This window comes from Pinus tabuliformis, chromosome 7 (genome assembly GCF_031772625.1).
Source record: "Pinus tabuliformis cultivar Carrire ecotype Pingquan chromosome 7, CPIR1, whole genome shotgun sequence".
NCBI classification, from domain to species: Eukaryota; Viridiplantae; Streptophyta; class Pinopsida; order Pinales; family Pinaceae; genus Pinus; species Pinus tabuliformis.
The window spans coordinates 1,610,340,650-1,610,368,193 of record NC_142293.1 but is presented as its reverse complement, the minus strand read 5'-3'; the positions used below and the strand labels follow the sequence as shown (position 1 = coordinate 1,610,368,193).

The following is a 27,544-nucleotide window of genomic DNA, read 5'->3' as shown; positions in this document are numbered from 1 at the left end:
AGGGATGTAGGAGAGAAAGGAAGAGAGGGGAAGGATCAAAGAGAGGACTTGAGAGAGAGGAGGAGAGAGGGAGGGATAGAGACATGGAGTTGGAGGGGGAGAGAGGGATTGAAGAAGAAAGACATAGAGAGAGAAAAGTGGAGAGAGAGAGAGATGAAGAGAGAGTGTGTAAGTTTTGGGGTGAGATAGAGAGACAAAGAATGAGAGATGGAAGGAAGGGGGAGAAGGAGAGAGAATGAGAGAGGTAGGGAGATAGTGACAGAGTTGGAGGGAAAAGAGAGATATGGAGGGAAGAGATAGAGGGAGGTGGGAGAGAGAATAAGGAAGAGAGGGAGGGCGTCAGAGAGAGGAGTGATAAGAGAGATAGAGAGAGAGAGAGGGAAAAGAGGAGAGTAGTATGGAAGAGAGATAGAAGGTGGAGAGAGGGATATAAGGGGAAGAGAGAGGGAGAGGGAGAGGAAGAGGGAGAGAGATATATATATATAGATATGGGGAAAGAGTCTATATGGTTTGGGGGTGATATAGAGAGACAAAGGAAAGGCAAAAGGAGATAGAGATATAGATGGAATGTGAAGAGAGGGAAGAAGAGAGAGATGGAGAGAGGCAGGGAGAGAGGAAGGGATAGATGGATATGGAGAGAGGAGCATGTGTGTTTCAGTGGGTGATATAGAGAGACAAAGAGGGAGAAATGGAGGGAGATATAGATATGGATGGAGGGAGGAGAGAGGGAAGAATATTTCTTGCACTAGATGCATTGATTTCAGTTTAGATGATGATTTCTAATCATTTTTTATTGCTTGGACTAGATGCATTGATTTCAATATAGATGTTGATTTCTAGTTATATTTGATTGCTTGCACTGGATGCATTGATTTCAATGTAGATGATGATTTCAAATTATATTTGATTGTTTGCACTAGATGCGTTGATTTTAGAGTAGATGTTTATTTATAATCCTACTTGATTACTCTAGATGCACTGAATTTAGTGTAGATGGTGATTTCGAATCCTGTTTGATTGTTTGCACTAGATGCATTGATTTCAGTGTAGATGTTGATTTCTAATTATATTTTATTGCTTGCACTAGATGCATTGATTTTAGTGTAGATGTGGATTTATAATCCTATTTGACTGCTTGCACTAGATGCATTGATTTCACTGTAAATGTTGGTTTCTAATATCATTTGATTTCATGAAATAGATGCATTGATTTTAGTGTAGATGTTGTTTTTTAATCTTATTTGATTGTTTGGACTAGATGCATTGATTTCAGTGTAGATGTTGTTTTCTAATCCTATTTGATTGTTTTCATTAGATGCATTAGATGTTGTTAATATTGAGGTTGTAGATTATAATAAAAAAAAAATCAAGATATATTTAGTAATACCTAGAGGGACACTATTAAGAGTTAATTAGTTCTTAAAAGTTACAATACCTACACTTAAAATGAAATAGATATGAAAAATCGATCCTCGTGCAAAGTGAAAATTAATCCCTGACAAGATTATCTCCCTGCTTCATCACCAACTAATTACTAATATACAATTACATTATTCAAAATTACATATATTCAAAATTACTAATTGATAATTGCATACAACAATGTATTCAAAATATTTATAAGAAGAAAATTTATATTTATAAACATTCAAAACAAATCAAAATATTCTTGAAGGAGATGTGATAATTGTTTGGAGAACAAATAATGTAAATATTTTATAAATCTAGCCACTCATTTAAAAAAAATTCAAAAATACATTATTTCTAGACTTTGCAAATAGACTATAGATAAAAAGATCATGAAAATATTCTTGAAGGAAATAAATTATTTCAAACATTAGGAAAGAAACAAAATATTTCAACAGTAATTTTGACTTTGTAAGTTATTAAAACTACCCTTCATGATATATTTAATAATACCTGGAGGAACACTGTTAAGAGTTAACTAGTTGTGAGAAGTTGTGATACCTAAAATTAATTGAAATAGATGTGCAATATCAATCCTCTTGCAAACTATTGACAATATTGTCTCACTTCCTCATCACCAACTAATCACTAATAGACAATTACATACACATGTAAAAGATAACACAAGGTTGTCTCACTAAATCTTCATCACCAACTAATCACTAATAAACAATTACATACACATGTAAAATATAACACAACAACTGTAACATTTACAAATATTACCATGCAAATCCAAACGCATATAGACACACAAACTAATCAAAGGAGAATGATATCACCATGCCAAGGAGAATGATATCACCATGCCAAGCAAAGAAAACATAATGTGAATTTTGAATTTTATCTCAAACATGTACATAATACTGATAATATAAAAGTGTGACATTTTCCCCTCAACTAGAACCACCTTAGATCCATCTAACACCGGATGTATCATGCCCCCAGAGCCGAGAGGGATCAAATCCCTCAAGCAGAAAAGAAGGTTTGCACCTAGAGGGATTTGATCCCTCTCGGTGCATGATAGATCCAAATCCCTCGAGCAGAAAAGAAGGTTTGCACCTCGAGGGATTTGATCCTTTTGCTGCTTTAACGAGGTAAAATGGTGCGGGATCTTTATCTATGTTTGGATCTGGATAGGGACTTGGAACATGAATAGGCTTTGGATATAGAGGCTCTCGAGCATACTTTGAAACCAGTGCTCCAGCTTGTACCAGTGCTCCAGCTTGTGTTCTGGAATGGCCAGGGATTTGATCCCTCTCGGTGCATGATAGATCCAAATCCCTCGAGTAGAAAAGAAGGTTTGCACCTAGAGGGATTTGATCCCTCTGGATGCATGATAGATCCAGTGTTAGATGGATCTAAGTTGGTTAACTATTGACCATGAATAGAAAAAAATCATTATCAAACAAAAAGTCTCAAACTCAAGGTGTCAACCAAAATAAATACATAAATCACCAATGAACCAAAAACCATGTTGGTTCCTTACCACATACCACTAGAGAATTCCAAATCACCAAATTTACACCCATTTCTTGCCACTAAATTGTTCTGAACAATAATACCACCTAGGTAATGATGATTCAATGATAAAGACATCATGAACTTAATCCACCCTACACTGCTAGGTGTCAGTGGTTTTTTCTATATTTGTTTTCTCCCTGCAGCTAAGACCGCCCCAGTGCCAGCCTAACGCGTAATTCCAGTACGGTGTCAGTGTGCGTTTTCTATATTTGCTTTTGCTGCAGTTAACACCGCCACAAGCACTCTCAGGTCCGTAGAAGATGCTATGCTGAAAAGGTAAACTACATGGAATGGTCACAGAGGATGTCAGTGTGCCAGTGTGCCTTTTTCTTTTATTAGCATCAGCTTGCTTTGGAAGAAATTATTTCAGAAATATTAGGTCTAAAAATATAATTAACCAAAACCTAAATATAAAAAATAATATTTATATATATATATATAATATTTTACTATTCAACCTATTAAACATATTTTCACATATTATATTTTTTAAATATTTATTTTATTTCTCATTTACCTTAATTTATATTTAATTTGTTTTTGTCCCCAAGAAAAAACTACTAGTTTTATTGAATATATAATATAACTTATAAGTTATTGTTTTTCTTTCAAATTCAACTTCACGTTATATTTATGAATATGATTTACATTATAATTCATAATTGTTATTTTTATATTTTTCTAATTAATTCTATTTGATATAATATATTTATAAATTTGTAAAAATTATAAATTTTAATAAAAAATATTAATTTAATAATTTAAACTTAAAAGATATTATAATATCATATAAATAATTAATCAAACTCTTTTTTTTTTTTTTTTTTTTCCTTTAGATAGAGAAAAAAAAGTCTATATGTGTGATATAGATAAGGAAACAAAACTTTACCGGATTGATTACTTGTATAGGTAAAATTCCTTTTAAGGAGCATCCGGAGAAAGTTGAATAATCAAACTCTATCTTTATCTCCGATGTTGTTCATGTATGCACAGTATCCATAAAGATAATCCATTTAAATAATTACATCAATTTTTTTTATTTAAGTTATAGCTGAAATTAGCTTACTAATTTACTAGCATTACACTTAAGCTGACCCTTGTGAAAAAAATTGGAAAATCCTTTCTGATTATCTCTCATAGTAAAGTTCCACTATGCCAATGAAACTTTAATTTTTCCGCTGACCTGAAAAATATAGATCAAGGATAAGGTTCTTTATGGAAATGGTTTTAATTTAAAGTGAAACTGTTTGTGGGATAAAAATTCCTGCGGCAACAAAAAAGATCTGGTCATGCCAAAATAATTTTCTTCCATTTTCGACGAAGAGATACTCCAACTCTGATAGTGTGATCTGAAATATATACTTATTTCGTCTTTCCATTTCCAAACAAAGGACTCACTTATTTTTATCAGCCTCCCTCCAAATTCCAAACATCGACTATAATCGAAGATACTTAGATATTTCATTAAAAGTAAATCTTCCGTGTCATTCCATTCACCAAAAAAAAATGAGAGAACTACATTAATTTTTACAATGACCACATTAGTCTTATGTTTCTATGCAACTGTAATGGGAAGTAATTAATGTTGTGAAAAATCTCTATAAACAGTTCTACATCACCGTGCTTCTTCCAGAATTCAGATCCCTCTATTTTTCTTCTGGTGACTGACAAATGAATGAACACATGGAAGCCACACAATCAGTCGATCAGCGGTCCCTTCATGCCGTATTATTTCCGTTTCCGCTGCAGGGCCACATAAAACCCTTCATGAATTTGGCCCATGTTTTGTCCACCCGCGAGTTCTATATCACTTTCGTGCTTACAGAATTTGTCCAAAGGCGTCTGGCTGAATGTGGGGTGATTTTGACCCATGATGATGATTCCCTTATGTGTAATAGGAATCATATGAATATACGATTCGAAACTCTGCCTGAATCTATGACCGCCAACGCTCATCTTCCAATCTATGACCGCCAACGCTCATCTTCACTTCCGCAAATTGATGGAGAGGCTCCACCATCTTCCCAACGTTCCTCCAGTCACCTTTATAGTGTCGGATGGACTTTTATCGAAGACGCAGGATGTTGCGAACGAATATGGTATTCCCAGAGTTGCCTTCTGGCCGACCAGTGCCTTCGGTTTCACCGCTTACTTTTCCATTCCTCTGCTCATCGAGAAAGGATATCTTCCTCTCAAAGGTACGCAACAAATGTCAACATCATAGTTGTTTGTTCAATGTAAATAAGCTAGTCTGCATTCCTTCTATTTACATCCACGCACAAGCAATCAAGCTGCATCCTGCAACCAACTAAGTCTTGGTGATATATGGAACTTTTAAGTCTTGCGTAGGTTAAGAATCCCCAATTGATGGCCGATTTCTAGATTTGTGCATGTCATTTTTGTGTGCAGGAGGTATGTTAATTTTCTGTGTATCAAAATCAATCACAATTTAAAATGTATCGCCCAAAGATTTATACTCCGATTTAAAATGTATCTGTAAATTTAATGTAGAGTAAAATAGTTTTATTGATAAAAACTTTTTGGTATTTTAAATAAAATCTAAAATTACAGATTCTAAGAATATTTCAAAATCTAATTTATAAAAAATATTCCAAAAATGATAATATAGACAAGTTTTCTCGTCCCAGAAAACAGTAATATTACGTGGGCTCTATGTATATAAACTATCTTGGTCTGTTTTCTAGCCGTGAGGAGAATCTTTCAACTGGGGCACATTGAGGCGTCACAATTTTTCGATGCGTCACGGAAAATGAACGAAGAGATTTTAAAAGGAATTAGACTTTGTCCAATCTGTATATGGGCTATTGCCCGAAATGTTTGACCGGGTAAAGGACATTGCTAATATTGTCCTAAGCATTTTCTGTACTTTATTCCTCCTATGAAATGGGGGTGTTTGATTTGAGTTACCTGTTTTATTATCATCTCTTTGGAAAATTGATAACAAAGTTGTTTTAAAATTGATCTAAATTCCTAAAAATAAAGTTTTATAAACAAAGTTTACTTTAAGATATGGAATATATACGATGGAAAGTTGGTGGAATAAATACAATGGGTTAAGAAACTGATTAATCTTAATTATATTTTGATCTCTATGGGTGGAAATGCGTAGCTTACACGATCCAAACGGTCGCATATTATCTACCCACACCACATTTTGAAAATGATTGCGTTGTTGAAACAATTGTATACATGTCATATCTTTTGTAGTTTCAATCTGTTCTTCGCACTTTGGATGGAATTGCCATTGTACTTTGTATTGTGATGAATAATGTTTGTGTTTGACAGATGAAAGCTGCCTCACCAAGGAATATCTTGATGAAGTGAAAATCACTTGCATCCCAGGAATGCCCCCGCGGTTGAGGGAGCTGCCCAACTTCCTCTTAGTCACAGACATTTCGGACCCTGGTTTTCAGAGTGGAATAATGGTAGGCCAAGGTACGTTATCCGCAGCTGCATTACTAGTTAACACATTCGAAGAACTGGAACGCCCAGTTTTGGAGGCACTCTCAGTTAACTTCCGTGTATATGCCATCGGTCCTCTACTGCTATCTCAATCATTTCATTGTAAGAGTAAAGAAGGACCCTCGGATGAATTGAGTATGTGGAATGAAGAAAGTTGCTGCCTTACATGGTTGGATACACAGAAACCATGTTCTGTCGTGTACGTTTGTTTGGGAAGCATTGCAGTTTTGTCCAATGAACAACTACTGGAATTTGCATGGGGATTGGCCTCCAGCAACCACCACTTTTTGTGGGTTATCCGGCCAGATATAGTTAATGGTGAATCTGCCATATTGCCAAAGGAATTCATTGAGGAAACAAAGGATAGAGGTCTGTTGGTGGGGTGGGCGCCCCAGATAAAAGTACTGTCCCACCCTTCTTTGGGAGGGTTTCTCACTCATAGCGGGTGGAACTCCACGTTGGAAAGCATAAGCGCGGGAGTGCCGATGATATGCTGGCCCTTTTTGGCTGAGCAACATATAAATGCGAAATTCATTTGTGAAGAGTGGGGAATAGGAATGCATTTAAAAAAGACGGTGAAGAGGGAAGAGGTGGCAGTGTTGGTGAGGAATTTGATAGGAGGAGAGGAAGGAGTTAAAATGAGGAAAAGAGTTGGAAAACTGAAACAAGCTGCGAAGCGCGCTGTCCAGGATGGAGGATCTTCTAACAACAACTTAGAGAAGTTACTCCACCAAATAATTCCTCAAAAGAATGCATCAAATTATAGCCCAGATGGTTGAGGCAGAAGTTTAAACGCGAATGTTGGTAGGTTCCGGTATCTAGTTTTTAATTTCATTTCTCTTTAAAGTTACCTACAGTTCTCTAATTTGTGGATCTTCAGGTAGCTCCAGGGTGTTCTCTAACCTCTCACAAAAACAAGGTAGAATAGATATAAGTTACCGAAGAAACATGGTATGATAGATATTCGCGGTCAAGGTAGTTAAGGTGAAGTCAGTAATTGTTGGGTTTAGCGTAGAGCTCTGCAAAGCTGATTTCAGTGTCAAACTCTTGGGTTATATGGTCGACCGTTCATCACTGGATGCTGGAGTGACTGATAATTATATTGGCGCTATATTGGGGCCATATATAGGTAACATTCTTCCTGACTGATTGTATGATTCCAAGATTTCGCTCTAAGATGATCATGCAATAGATTTAAGTTTTTTCAATGGGTATACATTGCCTTATATTATTTATTACTTCAAGCAGGGCTTAATGGATACATTATCCTTGGATTTTTCAAGAAGTGGATATCTTGAGTGAATAAGTATCTTGCACATATAAGTAATACACTGCGTTTATATTAAATTGTGTATTTAAAGATATGAAATAGAAAAATACGATTAAGGATGTTTTAGTTTTGAAGTATTGAAAATAATTAAAATAATACGTTCAAAAATTAACCAATATGAATAAGCAGTTTATACAGATAAAGTGGGATTTAAATCTCTTTAAATATAAACCTAGCACCACCAAATTTGATATTAACTTAAATAATTAAACACGGGTTAAAAGAATATAAATAAAGAATTAAAAGAAAAAATATTTGACTAAAATAAAAAATGACTAAAATGTTTGGTACATTTATAAAAAAATCACTATAAATTAATTATTTTCCAAATAAACAATAGATGAATAATAATTATTTCCAAATAAACAATAAATGAATGGTAGATAGGGGAATGATTTTCATTTAACTTTTGAAGTTTTTCAAAATTTTAGTAAAATTATGTTAAAATTTTTTTATAAAATAGAGAAAAAGGAGTATAAAGGAATTTTTCTTACCATATAATATTGTAAATAAGAATGATTTTAAATTCATTATATTTTTTTTGCCTTTTTAACAAATTTGAAGGGTTATATATAATTTGGATTTTTTAGTCAAATTTTCAATTTGAATTGTTTTGAATACATTCTTGAGTGCATATATGAATTTAGCATCATGAAAATTTTTTATAGGACTTTTATTCTAGAGATCAAAACTAAACGTATGAAAAATTTGTATTGCACTTGGATTGTGGAGAGTTAATAACTCAAACTTGTGATTCTAACAAATCCTTACCAAATTTTGGACAAATTCGACCAGAAAATATGCCCATAAAAGCTTCTGAAACATACAATAGGTAAAGTACCACAACCTTAAGTATAGCTCCATGGTGACATAATTTTTGTCCTCTTTACAAACATGAAAAATAATTAATTGATTGTTGGAATAAAATTATCTATCACTAATTTTAGAACATGTTCACATTAGAGAGTGGACCAAAGGAAACCATTAAAGGTACACTAAAGCTAATTATTCCAAAATTCCTTTTGATTATAGGAAGATTGAAAATGTAGATTTGTGGTACACGAAACCATGCACATTTTCTGGGTTGAATAACGATTGTGTTACCAAGTGTTGGAAAAGAATGGCTTTGTATATCAAATTTGTCATCTGGGAAATGGACATGACATGAAGACCCATCTCCACATCAGAATAAAGAGAATGGAAAGAAAGTGTGGATGTTAAAGAAACTTTGCACTTACTGCAAGAAAGGTGGACATCGAGAAGCTAAAAATAGGAAAATCTATTCAGAGCTTCATCTAAAAAAGGATAAGAAGATTGATGTTGATTCCTCATTGGTGAAAACAAGATAGTTGAAGAGGCTCTTGTATGCGAGCATACATTCTTCACTCATGTCTGCAAACGTGGAAAAAGAAGGTGATTTGAAGCACGAAATATCAAAGAAGGTCACAAACCGTTTCATCAACCCTAGAGAAGGGTGAACCCTAAACTTAAATACATAGTAAAAGAAGAATTGCATAAATTATTGGATGCAAGATTTATTAGTTATCCTATTTCATATAGTGAATGGGTATCACCTCCTTTTATTGTGCCCAAAAAAATGGGAAAAAGAGAGTTTGCATTGACTACATGGAACTTAACAAGACTACCAAGAAAGACCATTTTCCCCTACCTTTTATTGATCAAGTTTTGGATGGTTTTGCACGGAAAACATTATTTTCATTTATAGATGGTTTCAACGGGTACAATGAGATCCAAATTAGTACTGAAGACTAGGATAATACCACCTTCACATGTCCATGGGGGATGTTTTCCTATATGGTCCTTCCTTTCCGCTTTTGTGGTGCCCTTGCTACCTTCTAGAGGGTAGTATTGAGTATTTTTTCCGATCTTGTTCATGAGTCAATTGAAATTTATATGGACGAATTCACTCCTTATGGATATGCATTCCAAGAATCCCTCTATATCTTGTGTAAAGTTTTGAAAATATGAATTGAAATGAATCTCTCTTTTAAGTCCAAAAAAACATGATTTTCTTTATGATTGCAAAGATTTTTCTAGGCCACTTCCTCTCTAAGGAAGGGATTCAAGTTGACAATGACATTATTTTCATTAACAGAAGGGTCCATTTTCCTTAGAAAAAATGGGATGTTAGGAGTTTCGTAGGAATAGTTGGATATTATTGGATATTTATCAAGGATTTTAATAAGATGGAATCACCATTGTTTTTTTTTACTAACAAAAGATTCATATTTTTGTTGGAAAGACCAATGTCAATAAGCATGTGAAGATCTCAAGGAGAAGTTGATAACTATACTAGTTCTCAATGGCTCAAATTTGGCCTTTCCTTTTAATATTCACACAGATGCATCTTACAAATTTGTAAGGGAAACCTTGGGACAGTTGGAGGGTAAGTTGCCTTCTGCTATCTGTTTCATTAGTAGGAATTTATCGAAGGTTGAACTTAACTATACAATTACTGAAAAAGAGCTCTTGTTTATTGTACATTCCTTGAATAAATTTAGACAATACATTACAGGGTACTAAGTTTTTGTGCACACTGATCATGAAACCATTAAGTACTTGATGAAAAAACCCGATGTCAATGCTAATATTATTGGATGGTTATTTTTATTGCAATAATTTGATCTAACCATTATTGACAAGCCAAGGAAAGAGAATGTGGTTGCATATTTCTTGTATATACTAACCTTGCCTTTACATAATGAAGAGATCATATATTAACAGCTCACAGATGAGCAACTCTTCACCATTTCATTTATGTCACCTTGGTTTGATGACATAGAAAAATTCTTGGTTGTTGGACAATTTCTCCCAATCTATCCTCCAAGGAAAAGAGAAATATTTTGAAAAAGAGTACCCCTTACACATGGATTGGGGGTAACCTTTTCAGATTGGGCCCAAATCAGATTTTGATGAGATGTGTAAGGTAAGATGAAGCCTTTGATATCCTATTAGCATGCCATGATGGGCCTTGTGGGGGGAATTTCGTTACCAAGAAGACAACCTTCAAGATTCTCCAAGCAGGATATTATTGACCTACCCTACATCAAGATTCTAGGAGGTACACTGCTTGATGTGATGAGTGTCATAGGATGGGTAAGCCCACACAAAAGGATGAAATTCCACTACAACCTCAAGTGGTTCGTAAGCCATTTGAAAAGTGGGGTATGGATATCATTGGACTCGTTGACCCACCATTTGGACAAAAGTGGTATATTATTATATTTACATATTTTCTAACAAAGTGGGCTAAAGTGAAGGAAATTAAAGCAACAACAAAATAAAAGGTGGAAAAATTACTAAGGGAGAAAATTTTCTACAAATTTGGTTTCCCAACGGAAGTACTCACTAACAAAGGAACTCAATTCAATTCTAATTTGATAGAGGAGATAATAAAAAAATGTCACATGAGGCATAGGAAGTCCAACCCATATCACTCTCAAGAAAATGGGAAAGTGGAAGTGACCAACAAAGGATTGGAAGGCATATTTACAAAGGTTGTTGGCAGAAGCAAGATGGATTGGGAAGTTAGGCTTGTGGAGGCCACTTCAGCCTACAATACTACATGGAAGAACACCACCAAATTCACCCCCTTCAAGTTGGTTTATGGTAAGGAAACACTATTGTATATCGAATTTGAGTATACCACCTTGAGAATAGAGACATGACTTGATCTAGACATCATACTATCTGAGGAGAGGACAAATTAATTCCCTTGATGAACTCAGATTGTAGGCTCTTATGCATACTGAAGTGGTTCAATTGACAAGAAAGGTTTGGCATCAGAAAAAAATCAGGGAGAATACCTTCCAGAAAGGTCATTTGGCCCTCTCATATGAATCCAGATTCAAGGACTTCAAAGGGGAATTGATGACAACATGGCTAGATCCCTACCCAGTGGAAACATTCTATGACAATGGATTTATTCAGATATAAACAATTGATGATGGGAAGATCCCACTTTTGGTTAATTTTTATAGGTTGAAACTCTACGAGAAGCCTCTGTCAAAGGAGGAATTTACCAATTCACACTACAACAAAACAGGAAATTTGCGCCAGACTTAGCACCACATTTTAGTGCATTTTTTTCTCAATTGGGATGAGCATGCTGTCTCAAAATCTGGCTCTATTGTACAATTTTTAAAGCGTCCTTTTTTGCGCCAAGTTTTGCATCCATTTTTATGCCAAATTTTGCATCATATTTTACACCAATATTTGCATTTGGTTTTACTTCTAGTCTTGTGCCATTTTTTGCATCATTTTTTGCTTCATGTTTTGTGCCATTCTTTACTTCTAGTTTTGTGTCATAATTTGCATCGAGTTTAATAGCATCTTTTGCATCTGATTTAGTGCCTTTTTTTGCATCTAGTTTGTGTCAGTTTTTGCATCTAGTCTTATGCCATTTTTTGCTTCTAATTTTGTACTTATTTTTACATCTATTTTTGCGCCAATTTTTTTGCCTTTTTTACACCATTTTTTGCATCCAATTTTTCACCATATGTTGAATCTGATTTAGTGCCAAATTTTGCATCCATTTTTGCATCCACTTTTGTGTTTTATTTATCTTCCTTTTTTGCATCCTATTTTGCACCATATTTTGGATCTAATTTTGCATAATTTGTTGCATCCAATTTAGCATCATTTTTAACACCATTTCTTGCATCCAATTTTGCATCCTTTTGAGCATCTAAATTTTCATCCTATGTTGAACCATTTATTGCATCCACCTTTGCATCCCAATTTGTGTTTAATGTTACATTCAATTTTGAGCCATTTTTTACGTCTACTTTTGCATTTGCTTTTGAGCCATGTTTTGAATCATTTGTTACACCTGATTTCGCATCCAATGTTGCATCTCAATTTTCATCCAAATTTAAGCCATTTTTATGCAAATTTTTGAACCGTTTTTTCTACTTTTGTGTCCAATTTTGCACCATTTTTTTATGTCCATTTTTTCATGCTTTTTGGTATCTAATTTTGCATCATTTTTGGCATCCAAATTTGCATCCTTTTTCTGCCACATTTTGTGTCCACATTTGCATCTCATTTTGCACCTAGATTTTAGTTTTGGTTTTCATCTAGTTATGCATCATTTTTGGCATCCTTGGTTTCACCCTTTTCTAGTCCCATTTTTCATCTTGTTTTGTGTCTTTTCTTACATCCGTTTTGAACCCAATTTTACATCCTAATTTTACACTATTCTTTGCATCCTCATTTTGGTGTCCATTTTTGCATCCTTGTTTGCGACCAATTTGGTATCCTGTTGTATGCCCTATTTTGTTCCCTTCTTTGTGTCTAGTGTTGCACCCTTTTTAAATTCTACTTTAAAACCCTTTTTGTGTCATTGTTTGCATCTTGTTTTGATGGCTAGTTTAACATACAATTCTACTCCCAATTTTGCATCCATGGTTACATGCACTTTTGGCTTCTTGTTTAGAGTTTTACTTTTATTTCCATTTATGACCCCCTTTATGGGTTCATTTTACTAATTTTAATTACACTGTGAAATATATTACAGTTTCAAAATATCATTTTTCTGTAGGATTTAATACATGGTTAGATGAACATAAAACCCTCTCAGTTTATCCCGGAAACATAGGATAGACTGATCAAGATCTAGTGTAGAGATTAATAAAAAGAGAAGGAATTCCTGTGAGTCCTCGCATGCAAGTCTTTTTGGAGTTTTTAGTGTAGCTGGGAAGTGCTCCTAGTTAGCTCTAAAGCTAGGTCCTACACATAAGAGAGAGAAAAAGGAAACCTTCACAACATAATATCTTTATAATCGAATCTATCATAAACATATAAATATGAATGAATAAATAAATATAAACAAAAATCCCATACAATCATTAGTTAAATAGAATAAGTAAAGAATGAATAGCAACATACAAAAGGAAGAACAATTGATCTATATTAATAAAGGAGTTGGAGGAAAGTTACAACCATTAGATGTAGTTGTAGTATCACCTCCCCCAACTCTTAGCTCTAAAACTCTCCCTCTCAAGATAGATCTCAGCAGCGTGACAATACAAGAATTCCCATCCTTTTCTCAATAGCCAAGCCTCTAATATATAGGAAAGTGAAGGCTATGAATATTTCCCAAATTCCTCATTAGTTCAATTTGGGCAAAAGATTTTGGGTGAATAATGTTTCCTCATATAAAAATGGCCTTTTCCACTTTTTAGATGCTTTTGGGCTTAGGAAAAATATTCTCCATGCTTTATGGCTCTTTCCCGCTTTTGCATGTTTTTCTTTTTTAGGAAAAATCTAAAGATGAGGATAAAGAGATCACATTCCACAATATGAGTTTCTGAAAGTGAACAAGAGTGTCAAATTCTAGTTAACTCGAGATTTTTTCCTCGTGACTGAGTGAGAATTTTGGTAACAAAAGTTAAATGAAGGGGACAATTTGTTATAGACTAGGATAACATGGTCCTCATGGTACATACCTTGTATTATAGTCTTGTATAGTTTATGAGAAAGGGGTATTTCAACCAACAACATAGTTTTCTCCTCCAAGATGATGAGGAGGTATTGTCATGTATAACACATTTAAGAAGATATCACAATTCAAATTGATAAATTAATATTTGTAAACACATTTAAGGGGTAATTGACCACATTCATAAAAAAGATAGCAGCATTGTCATATATAAAAATTCACCATCAAAATATCATTGACAATGTTCAATATACATATATGACTACTAAATGAACACTTATCGCAAATATCATTATTCCAAGGTAAATTCACAACATTACATCCAAAAATAGTAATATCATCATACATAATGATTCTCCGTCAAAAAACATTGAAAGTTTTCAACACATATATAAAGTAGCAAGATAATACTAATAATATCCTCATCATCTTTAATCAAATCAACTAAGTTTCAAATGTGTGATTATTAGATCAAAATCTTTTGTGAACACCATTATTCTAAGGTAAATTTACAACATCCATAAACAAAATAGTAATATCATCATACATAATAATTCTCCATCAAAAAAATTTTGATAATTTTCAATATATACATAAAACAAGATAAAAATGATAATATCATCATCATATTTAATCAAATCAACTAAAAGTAAATGTGTGATTACCAAATAAAAATGTTTCATAGATATCTTTATTCTAAGGTAAATTCACAACATCCATAAAAAATTAAGAATCTCATCATACACAATAATTCTTCATAAAAGGAATGTAAGCAATTTTCAACATATTAATAAAGTAACAAGATAGTACCGATAGTATCGTCAACATTATTTGAATCATCTAAAATTCAAATGTATAATTACCATATTAAGACATCCCAACTAACTATAGAAAATAAAACATGGCTAGCTAGCACCATAAAATTCATAATTAAGATCATCCTCATTATCATTTCCATGATCATCATCCTGACCATCCTGATAATGTCATCCATGTAATCATCACCAACTCCAACACCATCCTGATCATCATCGTCTCTAATATATTATGTAATCTAAAAATAGTCTACATCATCATCTTCATTGTCATTACCTGTAGTGTTCTCGAAAAAATATCAATATTACATGTTAGTACTAATTCTATAGCACAATGCATATTTTTATTAGAATCCTAACTATAAAATGAGGTAGGAGATAATAACATTTAATAGTACTAAAAAATAAAATGAGAATATGGTTTACGATATATTGGAGATGCACTAAGATTACACTTGTAATTCAAATTAAGTAGTAGAAGCATTTTTTAATGCATATGAAGTAAGTAATCATTTGTTCTTCATATTATATTGCGAATGTTTCTTATGATGTCCATGCACAATTAGAAAATTAAGAGTTAATGTAAGCTTTATTTCAAATTACAATTGTAATTAATATTAGAAATATAATTTCTTTTAACAAATAAAGAATGTCACATGAAAATGTGATTTTTTTTAATGAAAAATAAGTCGCATAAAATATGAATGTCACATGAAATATTGAGTTGTTTTTAATGCATGTACTTTTCTCTATGATAAAATGGATCCTAATGTTCGTTCAAGAACAAATACTCACAAATAATTACTTCATTTTTCCATTATCACACTTAATCCATTATACCTAGTGATGACAATGATTCCATTCAAATTGATTTGAACTCCCTAAATATAATGTAAATGAGAAAAAATCATGACCATGAGCACAACTGCAACCCCCTCCCTTGCCTCATCCACCATCAGAGACAATGAACTTCGAATTATGACCACGATAGCAACCCCTCCCTTGCCTTTTGTCCACCATCCAAGGCATTGAACTTGGAATTAAGAGTACTAATGTTTTTTTTTTTCTCTAATTAATCTCCAAGGAATCAAAACTTGATCAATATATCAAGGACTCCATCAAGGAATAGATATATCACAGGAGAAGCTCAATAGGCCTTGCCAAAAGAGTGTGAGATAACACTTATTTTTGTTTTATGAATAACGCGAGTGAGTGGAATAAATGGTGGGAAACACTTACCAAGGAAAGGAATATTTTTGGTTCGTCCTTATTTCTATTGTTATTTTTGCTTCTTAGAATGGAGGGAAGTGTTTAAAACAATTCTAAAAATTATTTTAAATTAAAAAGAAAAAATTATTTGCTTACGTTTTTTATTTTTTTATAACAAAAAAAATATTTTATTTTTATAAAAATGGATTTTAAACATTCCATTCATGCTAAATTCATGATTTTATGATATAAGTTTAAATTATATATATAAAAAGTAACTTAATTCCATCTGTTGTGTCACTGAGATGGGTATTATACATCTCTTCCTTGCTAAGTTATAGGATGTGCGTGCGTTTTCTTAATGCAATAAAATTAATTATGCTCTTCATTATATCTTGAGATGTTCAATTTGCACCTAATAAAACAATAAAGTTAAAATAGGTTTTCCTTTGTCCTTTGTAGATATTTGTCCCCATTAATCTTGGTCCTAATAGGTTAATTGTCTTATGGTGGCCTTGAGTGGTCACTCCAATTAGTTGCATTCCTTTTAGTTTTCTGTTAGTGACATTTCTTAGGCTTGATATCATGTTATTTAATTTATGAATTTTTTTTATTGTCCATATTATTCATAAATATGTTGGTTTTGAGCATGGTTTAGAACAAAGTTCCCAAAAGTTTTATAGACTGTATTTTATAATGTAATGATTCATTGCTTGATGAAATTGTTTTGGATATTTTTTTTAATGATCCATTGATTGATGAAATTGTTATGAATAGTTTTTTAGTATATTAACTTGTATGTGATAAAGTCAAAATTCACATATTTTTGAGATTTTCATGGGTCAATTTCCCTTAAGGCCATCAAGTTCACCATTCGGTCCCAAGTTAAGGAATCATGAAGTGGCCCTGTCCAAGCACTTAAATCTTAAAACATGTTTTTCTTAGTAACATTATACTTCCTTTTTGTGTAAATTCTCCATGAAAATAGTCTCATGGAACATGAGGGTCTCAATAGTAAAGGAAAAGAAAGACTCCTACAAGAAGAATGGTACACAAAGAACCCATCAATAATGTTGATATAAGAAACAAAAATATTAAGTGAGGTTCTACCTCATATAATTAGAAAATGGGGGAGGAATTTCCAAGTAGTGATTGATGCTTAGATATACTTAGGTGAAATGGATATTATTTGGAATGATCAGGACATCAAGGTTACCAATATGTTTACAACTTTTCGCATTACGACAATACAATTTTAGTTAATTAACATCGAGGACTACTACCATGTATCCAATATCTATGACTCCAATATCACAAATGGAAAACCTTTATTTCTCAATTCCATTTCTAGCGCAAGTAGTTTATACTCCCCATATCCATGGATTATTGGGACTGACTTCGATATTATCAAGTGTCTTGAGGAAAATACAGGATGAATCAAAATATTTACCAAGACATTTTGTAAAATATACCATTAAAACCCTAAAGTTGTCTCCATTAAATTTTTCAAGCAATGAGTCTCCAACCCACACATGTGGATCAATGAGATGTAATACATGTGCGTGTGGTGAATAACTTAATACACTTTTCTAATAATTCCACAAACTTAAGTATTTCACTCTGTCACATAAATTGACCATAGTGTGACATAAGTAAACCAAGAGTAGAAATGAAACCCTTAGGCAACAAACATTCCCTAGTTCCTCAATTAGGTGCTTAAATGATGAAGTGAAAATGAAAGGGGAAAATAGGTCTTCATGATTTAACCATGACAAACATGTGAACTAGTGTGACTAGGAGTGTATATATTCATATGTTGTCTAAAGAGGGAGTGAATAAATGAGTTACAATTCATTGGGCCTTATTTTTATTTCCTTTTCTTTTTCTTATATATAGGACTTAGGGAGTAAGGTTTTCATAAGTTTGGCACAACTCATAGATATAACATTTTTATGAATTTTCACTTCAACCTTAGCGTTTAGACTTATATAAATCATTATAGTGTGCCTTTAATGATTTTGGCTTTGACTTTTTTATTTTCTTTCATCACAAATGACAAAAGGAGAAATATTTTGCCACAAATCTATGAATTCTTAATGATAAAGCCATCATGTGATGAAAACAAATTAATGATGTTATTCCCTATGAAAATTATGGGTATTCTTGAGAAAATATTATTCTTGTGGATGTCTCGTCCCTAGTTGAGAGGGAGTGAGGGTGGACACCATATTATCCATATGTCATGTACTATGTTCAAGAGTAACAGTGGTAAGCGTAGTAAAGACACCAGTAGGGAGAAAGGTGGATTAGATAAACATCCGGGACCAATATTATTTGAGAATTTGTACTTTGAATAGGACTAACTACCATAAATGAAGTACATTAATCCAAGATAAGAATGGTCATGAGGATCGATATTTCTTGGTGTCAAATATTATGATAGTGTATTAGGAAATCATCATGTGATCACATAACTGGTGAACATTCTAGTGGGGTAAGTTCCTCGAGAGGTAGTGGTGTCCAAATTTATGCCTCCCAACATTGTGCTCTGATCTAATGGAGAGATAGAACTTGTTAGTCAAGCCTTGTTATTTTGAAAATGTTGGCTATGATGATGTAAACCATCGTTTAAGCTTCTCAATCTAGACTCATTCATATATGAATATTTCAACTTGAGAGTACCTTTTTGTCTCATTATGAGTACCTCCCTAGTTTAGAGGGAGTGTCATCATCTTCATTATCTCCATCATTACCACCGCCATCGTCATCATTATTGTCATCAATTCATTATCATCATAATCGCCATTCATGTCAGCATCATCATCATGATCATTATGGACATTGTCTTCAATTGTTCATAATTATAGGTTTCGTAAGAAATATCATCAACCCAAAAAAATTATGAGCGCTCGAAAAGGGTTGTTAGGACACATGATATATGTAAGAGAAATAACAACTTTATTTTTGAGAGATGATCGATGATCATCATCTTCACTACCATTATCATCGTCATTATAATTTTAATCATCCCCATCAACATAATTAATGTAATTTCTATCATCATTGTTATCATATTCGTCATGAACATCATAATTATCATTCATGCCATTATTTTTGTTGATGACGACCAAGATGAAAATAATGATAATTATGATCAAATGATGATGACTTGGAAGACGACGCCAAATATAATGATTATGATTATGACCATGACAACATTTAAAAATTGGGAATATTCTCCAAGGTCATTAGCATCATCATCATCATTGTCATTGTAACCACCATCGGCTTTATCATCATTCTCATTATCATAATAATCACAACTCATGTCATCGTCATCATCTTCATTATCATCATACTCATAATTATTGACATTGTCATCAGTTGTTCATAGTTGTCAATGTCATAAGAAATATCATCAATGCAAAAAATATGATGAGTGTTGGAAAAGGGACGCAAAAGTGAACAAAAAAAATGGGGGCAACAATAGACGTAAAATTGGATGAAGAGTTGACACAACATAAGTAGATTCAAAAAAAGACAGAAAATTAACACAAAAGTGGATGAAAAAGTAGATGCAATAGTTGATGAAAACTTGGACACAAAATAGGATGCAAACATGGATGAAAAGGTGGAAGAAAACATTGGTGCAATAGTAGGCATAAACCTTGGCATGAATTGTGGTGAAACAAATCTGGATACAACAATGAACAAAAAAAGGACACAAACTTGGATGAAAAAAGGAGGCAAAATTGGATGCAAAAAGGGATGAAAACATGGACCAAACATGAGTGCAATAGTGGACACAAAATTAGACACATCAGAAGTGGATGTAAAAGTAGATGCAAAATGGGATGGAAAAAAACATAAAAATATTTGATGCAAACTTGGACACAAAAGAGGATGCAAATGTGGATGAAAAAATGGAATAAAATGTGGGTTGCAATGATAGGCACAAGATATGGCACAAATTGTGGCACAAAAAAATTGGATGATAAAGTGGATGTAATAATAAGAAAAAAAAAATATGCAAGACAAGATGCAATAAGGGATGTAAAAGTGGATGCAAACATGGGTGCAAGAGGAGAAACAAAATTGGATGAAAAATATGGATGCAATGGAATTATATGTAAAAGAAGATACAAAATGAGGCACAAAACCCAACAGAAAAGTGGATACAAAAATAGATGGAATATCTGATGCAAGAGAGGATGCGAAGATGGATGCAAAATTGGAAGCAAACGTGGGTACAACAATAAGTACAAAACATGGCACGAATTTTTTCACAACAAAAGTGGATGTAATGGTAGAAGCAAAAAAAGAAGCAAATGTAGATGAAAAAGTGGACATAAACATGGGTGCAACAATGGATGAAAAATAGGATGCAAAAGTTGATGCAACAAAATTCGATGCAAAAGTAGATACAATATGAGACACAAAACCTGATGCAAATCTCGATGCAAAAGTGGATACAAAAAGAGATGAAAGAATAGATTTTGAAGTTGATGAAAACCTAGATGTGTATGGTGATCCAATCATGGATGCAAATTTAGAAGCAAAAATGGGTGCAAAGGGAGGTGCCAAACTAGGTGGAAATTATGGCACAAGAAAATTCGATGCAATAGTGGACACAATAATACATGAAAAAGAGGATGTAAATATGGATGAAAAATAAGATGTGAAAGTGGATGCAACAAAAGTAGATGCAAAACTAGACACAAACCTCGATGCAAAACTTGGCGCAAAGGGGATGCAAAAAATGATGGAAGAATGGATGCAAATAAATGCAAAAGTTGATGCAAGTGTAGATGCAAAAGGTGGATGTAATAGAGGATGCAAAAGTTGGTGAAGCAAAATTAGGTGCCAAAATTGATGCAAAACATGGTGCAAAGGATGGCACAAAACTTGGCATAAAACCTAGCGTAAAACCTGGTGTAAAATTTGTTGCAAAACCTATTACAATACCTGGTGCTAAACAGGGTGTAAGACTTGGTGCAAAACTCGGTACAAACTTCGCATCATGTATTGCACCATGTTTGATAAATGGACACAAATAACACCAAAAATGGGCTCTAGACGCAAAAAATGAAGCAAAAAGGGATGCTAATAATAGGGTTTTGTTATTGTGTCAATAATGAAATATTTGAACGTGATTAGGAGCCTCAAATATACTAATACATTCAACCCTTGATAAGAAGAAAAGGAAGAAAAGGAAACAGAAAAAAAGAGAAAACAAAAGCCTAGGTGAAAACCTCCATGAGGCACTTGAGGCAAGCTCTTGGGCTAAAAACCTCCATGAGGTGGCCAAAGAGTCTAAAAGAATAGGGAAGAAAAGGGGAATAAAAATATCCCCAGGTGAAAACCTCTTTTAAGGAACATGGGTTAGTCCTATAGGTTGAAAACCTCCCTTGAGGTAGCCTACAATTCTAAAAGAAGAATAAAAACCAAAAAGAAAAGGAAAGTGAAAAGGAGGCCTTACATTATTCATTCTAACATTTCTGCATGCATAATAGGGTTCCAGTGAAAATCATTGAATGTCGACATAGTCAGAGAAGAAACATCAAAATTAATCTTCACATACTCTATGTGAGCACTCCATCCATCCATTGACCTTTCGCAAGCTTTCCACATCATGTCATGGCCTCTCCCACATGATTATGTCAATGTCCTGTATTACTATAAGATTTCTCTTGTACTGCTATGGGATATGGTCAACATGAAAGGAAGAATAAAATTCAAAGTTTTTCACTTTAGAATGAGGGAGGGGGACAATAAGAGTCCAATCATCCATCCATTCCATAAGATTTCACCTTTCCACACAATATTCCACTCACCATCCCTCAATATCCTAATCCTTCATCTCCTTTCCACCCATCTCCATCGCATAAAAACTCCATAACCTGCATCAGTAGCCTTCCTATAAATTATGAATATTTTTGAAAATAAATTCTTATTGAAAATGGTGATCCTAAGGGGTCTATATGACTATTACAGGAAGACACACAATCATATAACAGTCTACATAAACCCTACATGATCACATTTGATACACCAGGTCGAGAGCTATGGGTACTATAAAGTTTTAGGAGGACCTAACACTAGTCTTGAGCATCTACAAAACCCTTGTAAGCTACTACAGGATCATCAATATTCAAACACAACAACATTTGGTCAATGGACGCACCTAGTTTCTAATCACTAGAGTCCTAGAAATTCAATCAATCATGATCATTAAAAATAAATCAATATAGTGAATGGACCGATGAAGAAAACAAATTGCACCTCAGAGGGAACTCAAATAGTCTCAACCATGTTCCAACAACCTCGCTCAGGCATCAAATTGTCAAATCATTAGCCACAACATGTCAGCACGAGCATCATCAAGTAACCTTAAGTATGCAAATTCTTAACCATTTCTTACAAGTACATCTCGGTTTAAATTTTTTTATCAATTCACGATAAGAGAGATTTTATAAGATAGGGATGGTTTAGTAGCTTCTGCTAGCTTCAACAATTAATTGAAGTTGTCTCCTTCATCCATTACACATGGAAAAAAAGAAGAAACAAAAATGGGGTGATAACTACGAAGAGTGGACCAACGTGCATATGATAGGTTTGTGAAGGTGGTAGGTGGGGGCCAGCTCACACAATGTGTTGATTCCAACCACCTAACCACCAATAACATAATTCAAGCCCGAGCCTCATTTGGCATAAAAATAATGTTTTAAAATACAAGGAAGCATGCTACTAGAATTGGTAATCAGGGGAAACTTTAAGGATGGAAAATTATCTTGAAGTTTAAAAACATTAGCGAATCTCACTATTCCCTAATATGCAAACTATAAAATGTTTATTGATGTATTTTTAAAATTATTCAAATTTATAATGATTTTAGATATACTCTATATATAATGTTGGTGATTTTTAAGGTAAAAATAATTTTATATTGTAAAATTTGGGTGAACCATTTTTATAAAAAATGGAAATTGGCGAATCTTTTTTTTGGAAAAATTATGGAAAATTAGCCCACTTGCGAATATTAGCCCCTAAAATTTTCCATGTTGGTAATAGAGCTACCTATGCCATCATTTTCATAGACCACAACTAAAGAGGCTATAGGACTTGTAGGGTATTGCTACAAGATTGACATTGAGTGCTACAAGATATGTTTTGAGTGTTAGTGGAAAGTCCAAAGAGATGAAAAGAGCCTAATTCTGAGAAACTTCATCACCCAAACCCTAGAATTCAAGGAGTAGCATCAAAAGGGATGGTAAGTACATATTTTTCCTTTCCATCTTTTGACTTAAAACTTTCAAAAAATTTCAATGTTTCAATAATACATTGTGTAGCAATTCCTAGTAGAAGTTTGGGAATAAGAAGAAGATGAAGTATGGATGTTTATTTTGAATTGAACATGATAAGAAGGGTAATTTCAATTTTTGTGAGTTAAACATGAAATCTTCCATATTCCAAAAAGTGTAAACAAATTGTTCCTTCTACCTCTTTTCTAAAAACTCTAATTACACATACATCTCCAAAAACAACAGTTGAGGGGAGAATTTCCATTCCAACTTTAGAAAATTTCTATTAAAGATAATCAGGGTTGATTCAACCATAGAGAGCCCACATATTCATCAATTATTCACCAATAAAATGTTGTCAAATATCTATTTTCCAATCATCAATGGCTAGGGTTGTTTGAAAAGTTCAGAGGATTTGATGATGATATTACTCAAGAGTTTGTTTTCAGTCTCCAGCCTCAAGGAAAGGATGATGCCATTACTATTGTAAGTGGAATCATCATCCATTTGAATGAAGAAGTTATCAATAGAGTAACAACATTCTCCCTAAGAGTAAGATGGAAGAAGGAAGAGAGGATAGTTGTTATCATAACCAAGAAGAACATTTTCCTCCCAAAAGAGAATCCCATTGAGGATAAAAATGGAGTTACAAGAGAAATTTTACCCTATCCCTGGGATGAGGTAGCATACTATGTTTTTAAGTACATATCTTGTGAAGAAATACTTAACATTATCTATTCCTATCAGTTTAGAATGCTCTTTTAGGTGAGGTTCCAAATGAAATTTACCATCCAAGACAGATTGAGCATTTCTCACTTTCTTTACCAGTCCATCACATAGATGAGCCAAAAATTAATATGAGCGAAAAATAAATACATAGCACACTATGGGCTCATCAAATTAATTGTTATAGATACTTTGGAGGGTCTTTAAAACCCTACACCTTGGGTTGACTTTGTGGACATGGACAAAGAGGCTTCTTTGAAACAAAAGCACAAGCCCAATTACATCTTATAGAAGAGGAAACAAAGAAGGGATATGTCTAAGAATAATTTGAAGAAGAAGATGAGGAAGAGGATAATGAAGAAGAAGAACATCATAGAGAAAAAGAAAAACTAGAAAAGGAAGTAAAGGAGGAAGAAGGATAAGCAAGGGCACAAACTAAACTATGAACCAAAATAAAAATGCCTAATAAAGAACCAATTAAGTGTATTGTAACAAAAATAGTAGAATAAAGGACTCCAAAGGCCATTGGGACATATTCTAGGCCACAAAAGAGAAGGAAAGGGGAGTGGAAGCAGAGTACTTCAGAGGGGAATACATAAGAAGAGGTTGTTTCCACCCTAGTAGCCCTAAGTACCTATACTAAACCAAAGGTGAAGAAACCAAGACAACCACCTATGTACTTCAACGTAAGAAGGAGTAATGGGATCAAGCAAGGGAAGCCTCAACCACCCTCACAAACCTCCATCACTATTGAAGGATCATGCAACCATCGAGGGGGAGAATTAGAGGGGAAAGAGAAGTAATCCGAAGAGATAACCTCCTCCAAAACCATGGTAAAATTTATGGAACCCTCACAAAATAGACCAAGAACCAAGAAGACTAAGACTACCAAGTAGACCCTCAAGCTACAAGAATAATTTGCACTACTACAACAAGGAAAAACAATGATACATGAAGAAACAAGAGTGCTATCACTAATTCATCTTCCATACACAAACCTTGAATTGGCATTGCCACATACAATAGATCACTATAAATCCTATTAACATTTGCAAAATGTATTATGTTAAATGATATAAATTGACTAACAATATTTTTTTGCTTCTCCATCCAGTTGTTTTAACCTCTCTTTTTTAACTTGGTACACACCTTTCATCTGGTTGCACACAAGTTGAGAGTTGGTGAAGACCACAATTCTATTGGATCCATACTCCCTCATTGTTCCAAAGCCTTCCAAAAATGAAATATAATATGCTTAATTTGTTGTCGTTCTTCCAAGTACATTCATTTTCCTTTGGATGACATTTTTCATCACAATATTGCATAACAAATAAGTTATCACTTCTTGCCCAAGATTGGGATAAAAAGAAACTTCTATGCATAATGTCCTTTTTTCAACCATGTTTAATGGATATTATGATCCCTATAAAAAAAATAAATCAATAAAATTAATTTGATATATTTATACATGTATTGTTCGGTTGTGCAAAAGACCATTGTTTAGAAAAATCTATCGGAAGGCTAGGCAACAAGAAAGGTTGTTTCTACTTGGTTGGATGGTCGGAGAATCGCAAGAAGATAAAACTAGATAAATCTAATTCAACTCAACTACAAATATCTAATTCTAACTATTGTTTAGAAAAATCTATCAGAAGGCTAGGCAACAAGAAAGGTTGTTTCTACTTGGTTGGATGGTTGGAGAATTGCGAGGAGAAAACACTAGAGAAATCTAATTCAACTCAACTCCAATATCTAATTCATTCAACCTAGCTTCAACTCAACTGAAGGTTGAAAGTATTTACTAATTTACTTTTATGTTCATTCCACAAATACAAATCTTTCTAATTCAACTTAGCTTCAAATCACCCAAGTTTGAAATATTTCTTAATTTATTTTTATTTTCATTCTTGGAAATTTAACACTTATTCTTCCTTGTTATCAATTTTTTTTTATTAAAGCTATAATACATGTTTAATTATATGCCATACATGGGTCTATTTATATTATTATTTAAAAAATATAGTTAATAAAGGAAAACCAAAATGAAAATGAAAAATGATAGACCAGTTTTATTCTAGTAAATTTAACACATATATTACCTTGTTATAAAATTTTGTTACTAAAACTATATTAAATGTTTACTTATATGGCCTAAATGGGTCTATTTATATATGCTTCTTTCAAAATATAGTTAAGAAGGAGGAAAACAAATTAAAATGAAAATTGATAGACCGAGTTTTATTCTATTAAATTTAATATCTATGTTGCCTTCTTAAAAGTAAAACACTAACTTTAAAGTTAAATCACCAAAAACAGATGACAAAGGAATTCCAACACTCTAATTATATTCAATCTCATGCACCCAACAAAATAGAAATGAAAAAGATGTATCTCAAAAAGAAACTACTACTTGAAAAGAGCAAGTACAAGAACCTTCAATTTAGTGTATTCCGCCTGATCTTAGGAAGCTAATAAGACCCATGTTCCAAGCAAATATGGAAGAAAAGTGAATCACACATAATGAAAAAGGAAACATAAATGAACATATCACAACAAAATCAAGGAAAGTATGTTACCAGGAAGCATCAAGGTTGTTCTACGAGATAAATCAAGGTAGAACAAGTCAACCCAATAAAATTAAAATTAAAACACCAAACATAGATTACAAAGAAATGCCTACACTATAATTAACAACCCAATAATATTAAAATTAAAACACCTATAATAGATGACAAAGCAAATCCAACACTCTAATTGGCAACCTAATAATATTAAAATTAGAACACCTAAATATATATGGAAAAGAAATGCCAACACTCTAATTAGCTTCAATCTCATGCACCCAACAAAATAGAAATCAAAAAGATGTATCTCAAAAAGAAACTACTACTTGAAAAGAGGAAGTACAAGAACCTTCAATTAACTGTATTATGCCTCATCTTAGGAAGCTAATAAGACCCATGGTCCAATCAAATAGGGAAGCAAAGTGAATTAGACATAATGAAAAAGGAAACATAAATGAACATGTAACAATAGAAGTGAGAAAAATATGTTACCAAGAAGCATCAAGGTTGTTCAATGGACATGATATCATCATGTTTTTCATTGACGTCCTCTTCGTTGATCAAATTTTTCATTTTGTCAATTAAAATGTTATGTGTTGAGAATATGGTGATATGATACTAGCATTAATGTTAGGTGCATCATTTCTAGTCCTTTGGCACTG

At 33.2% G+C, this 27,544-nt stretch overlaps 1 pseudogene; it reads left to right on the top strand.

Moving 5' to 3' along the window:
- Positions 1 to 4,674: 4,674 nt before the first annotated feature.
- LOC149254340 (7-deoxyloganetin glucosyltransferase-like) lies at positions 4,675 to 7,540 on the top strand (annotated as a pseudogene).
- Positions 7,541 to 27,544: the final 20,004 nt, after the last annotated feature.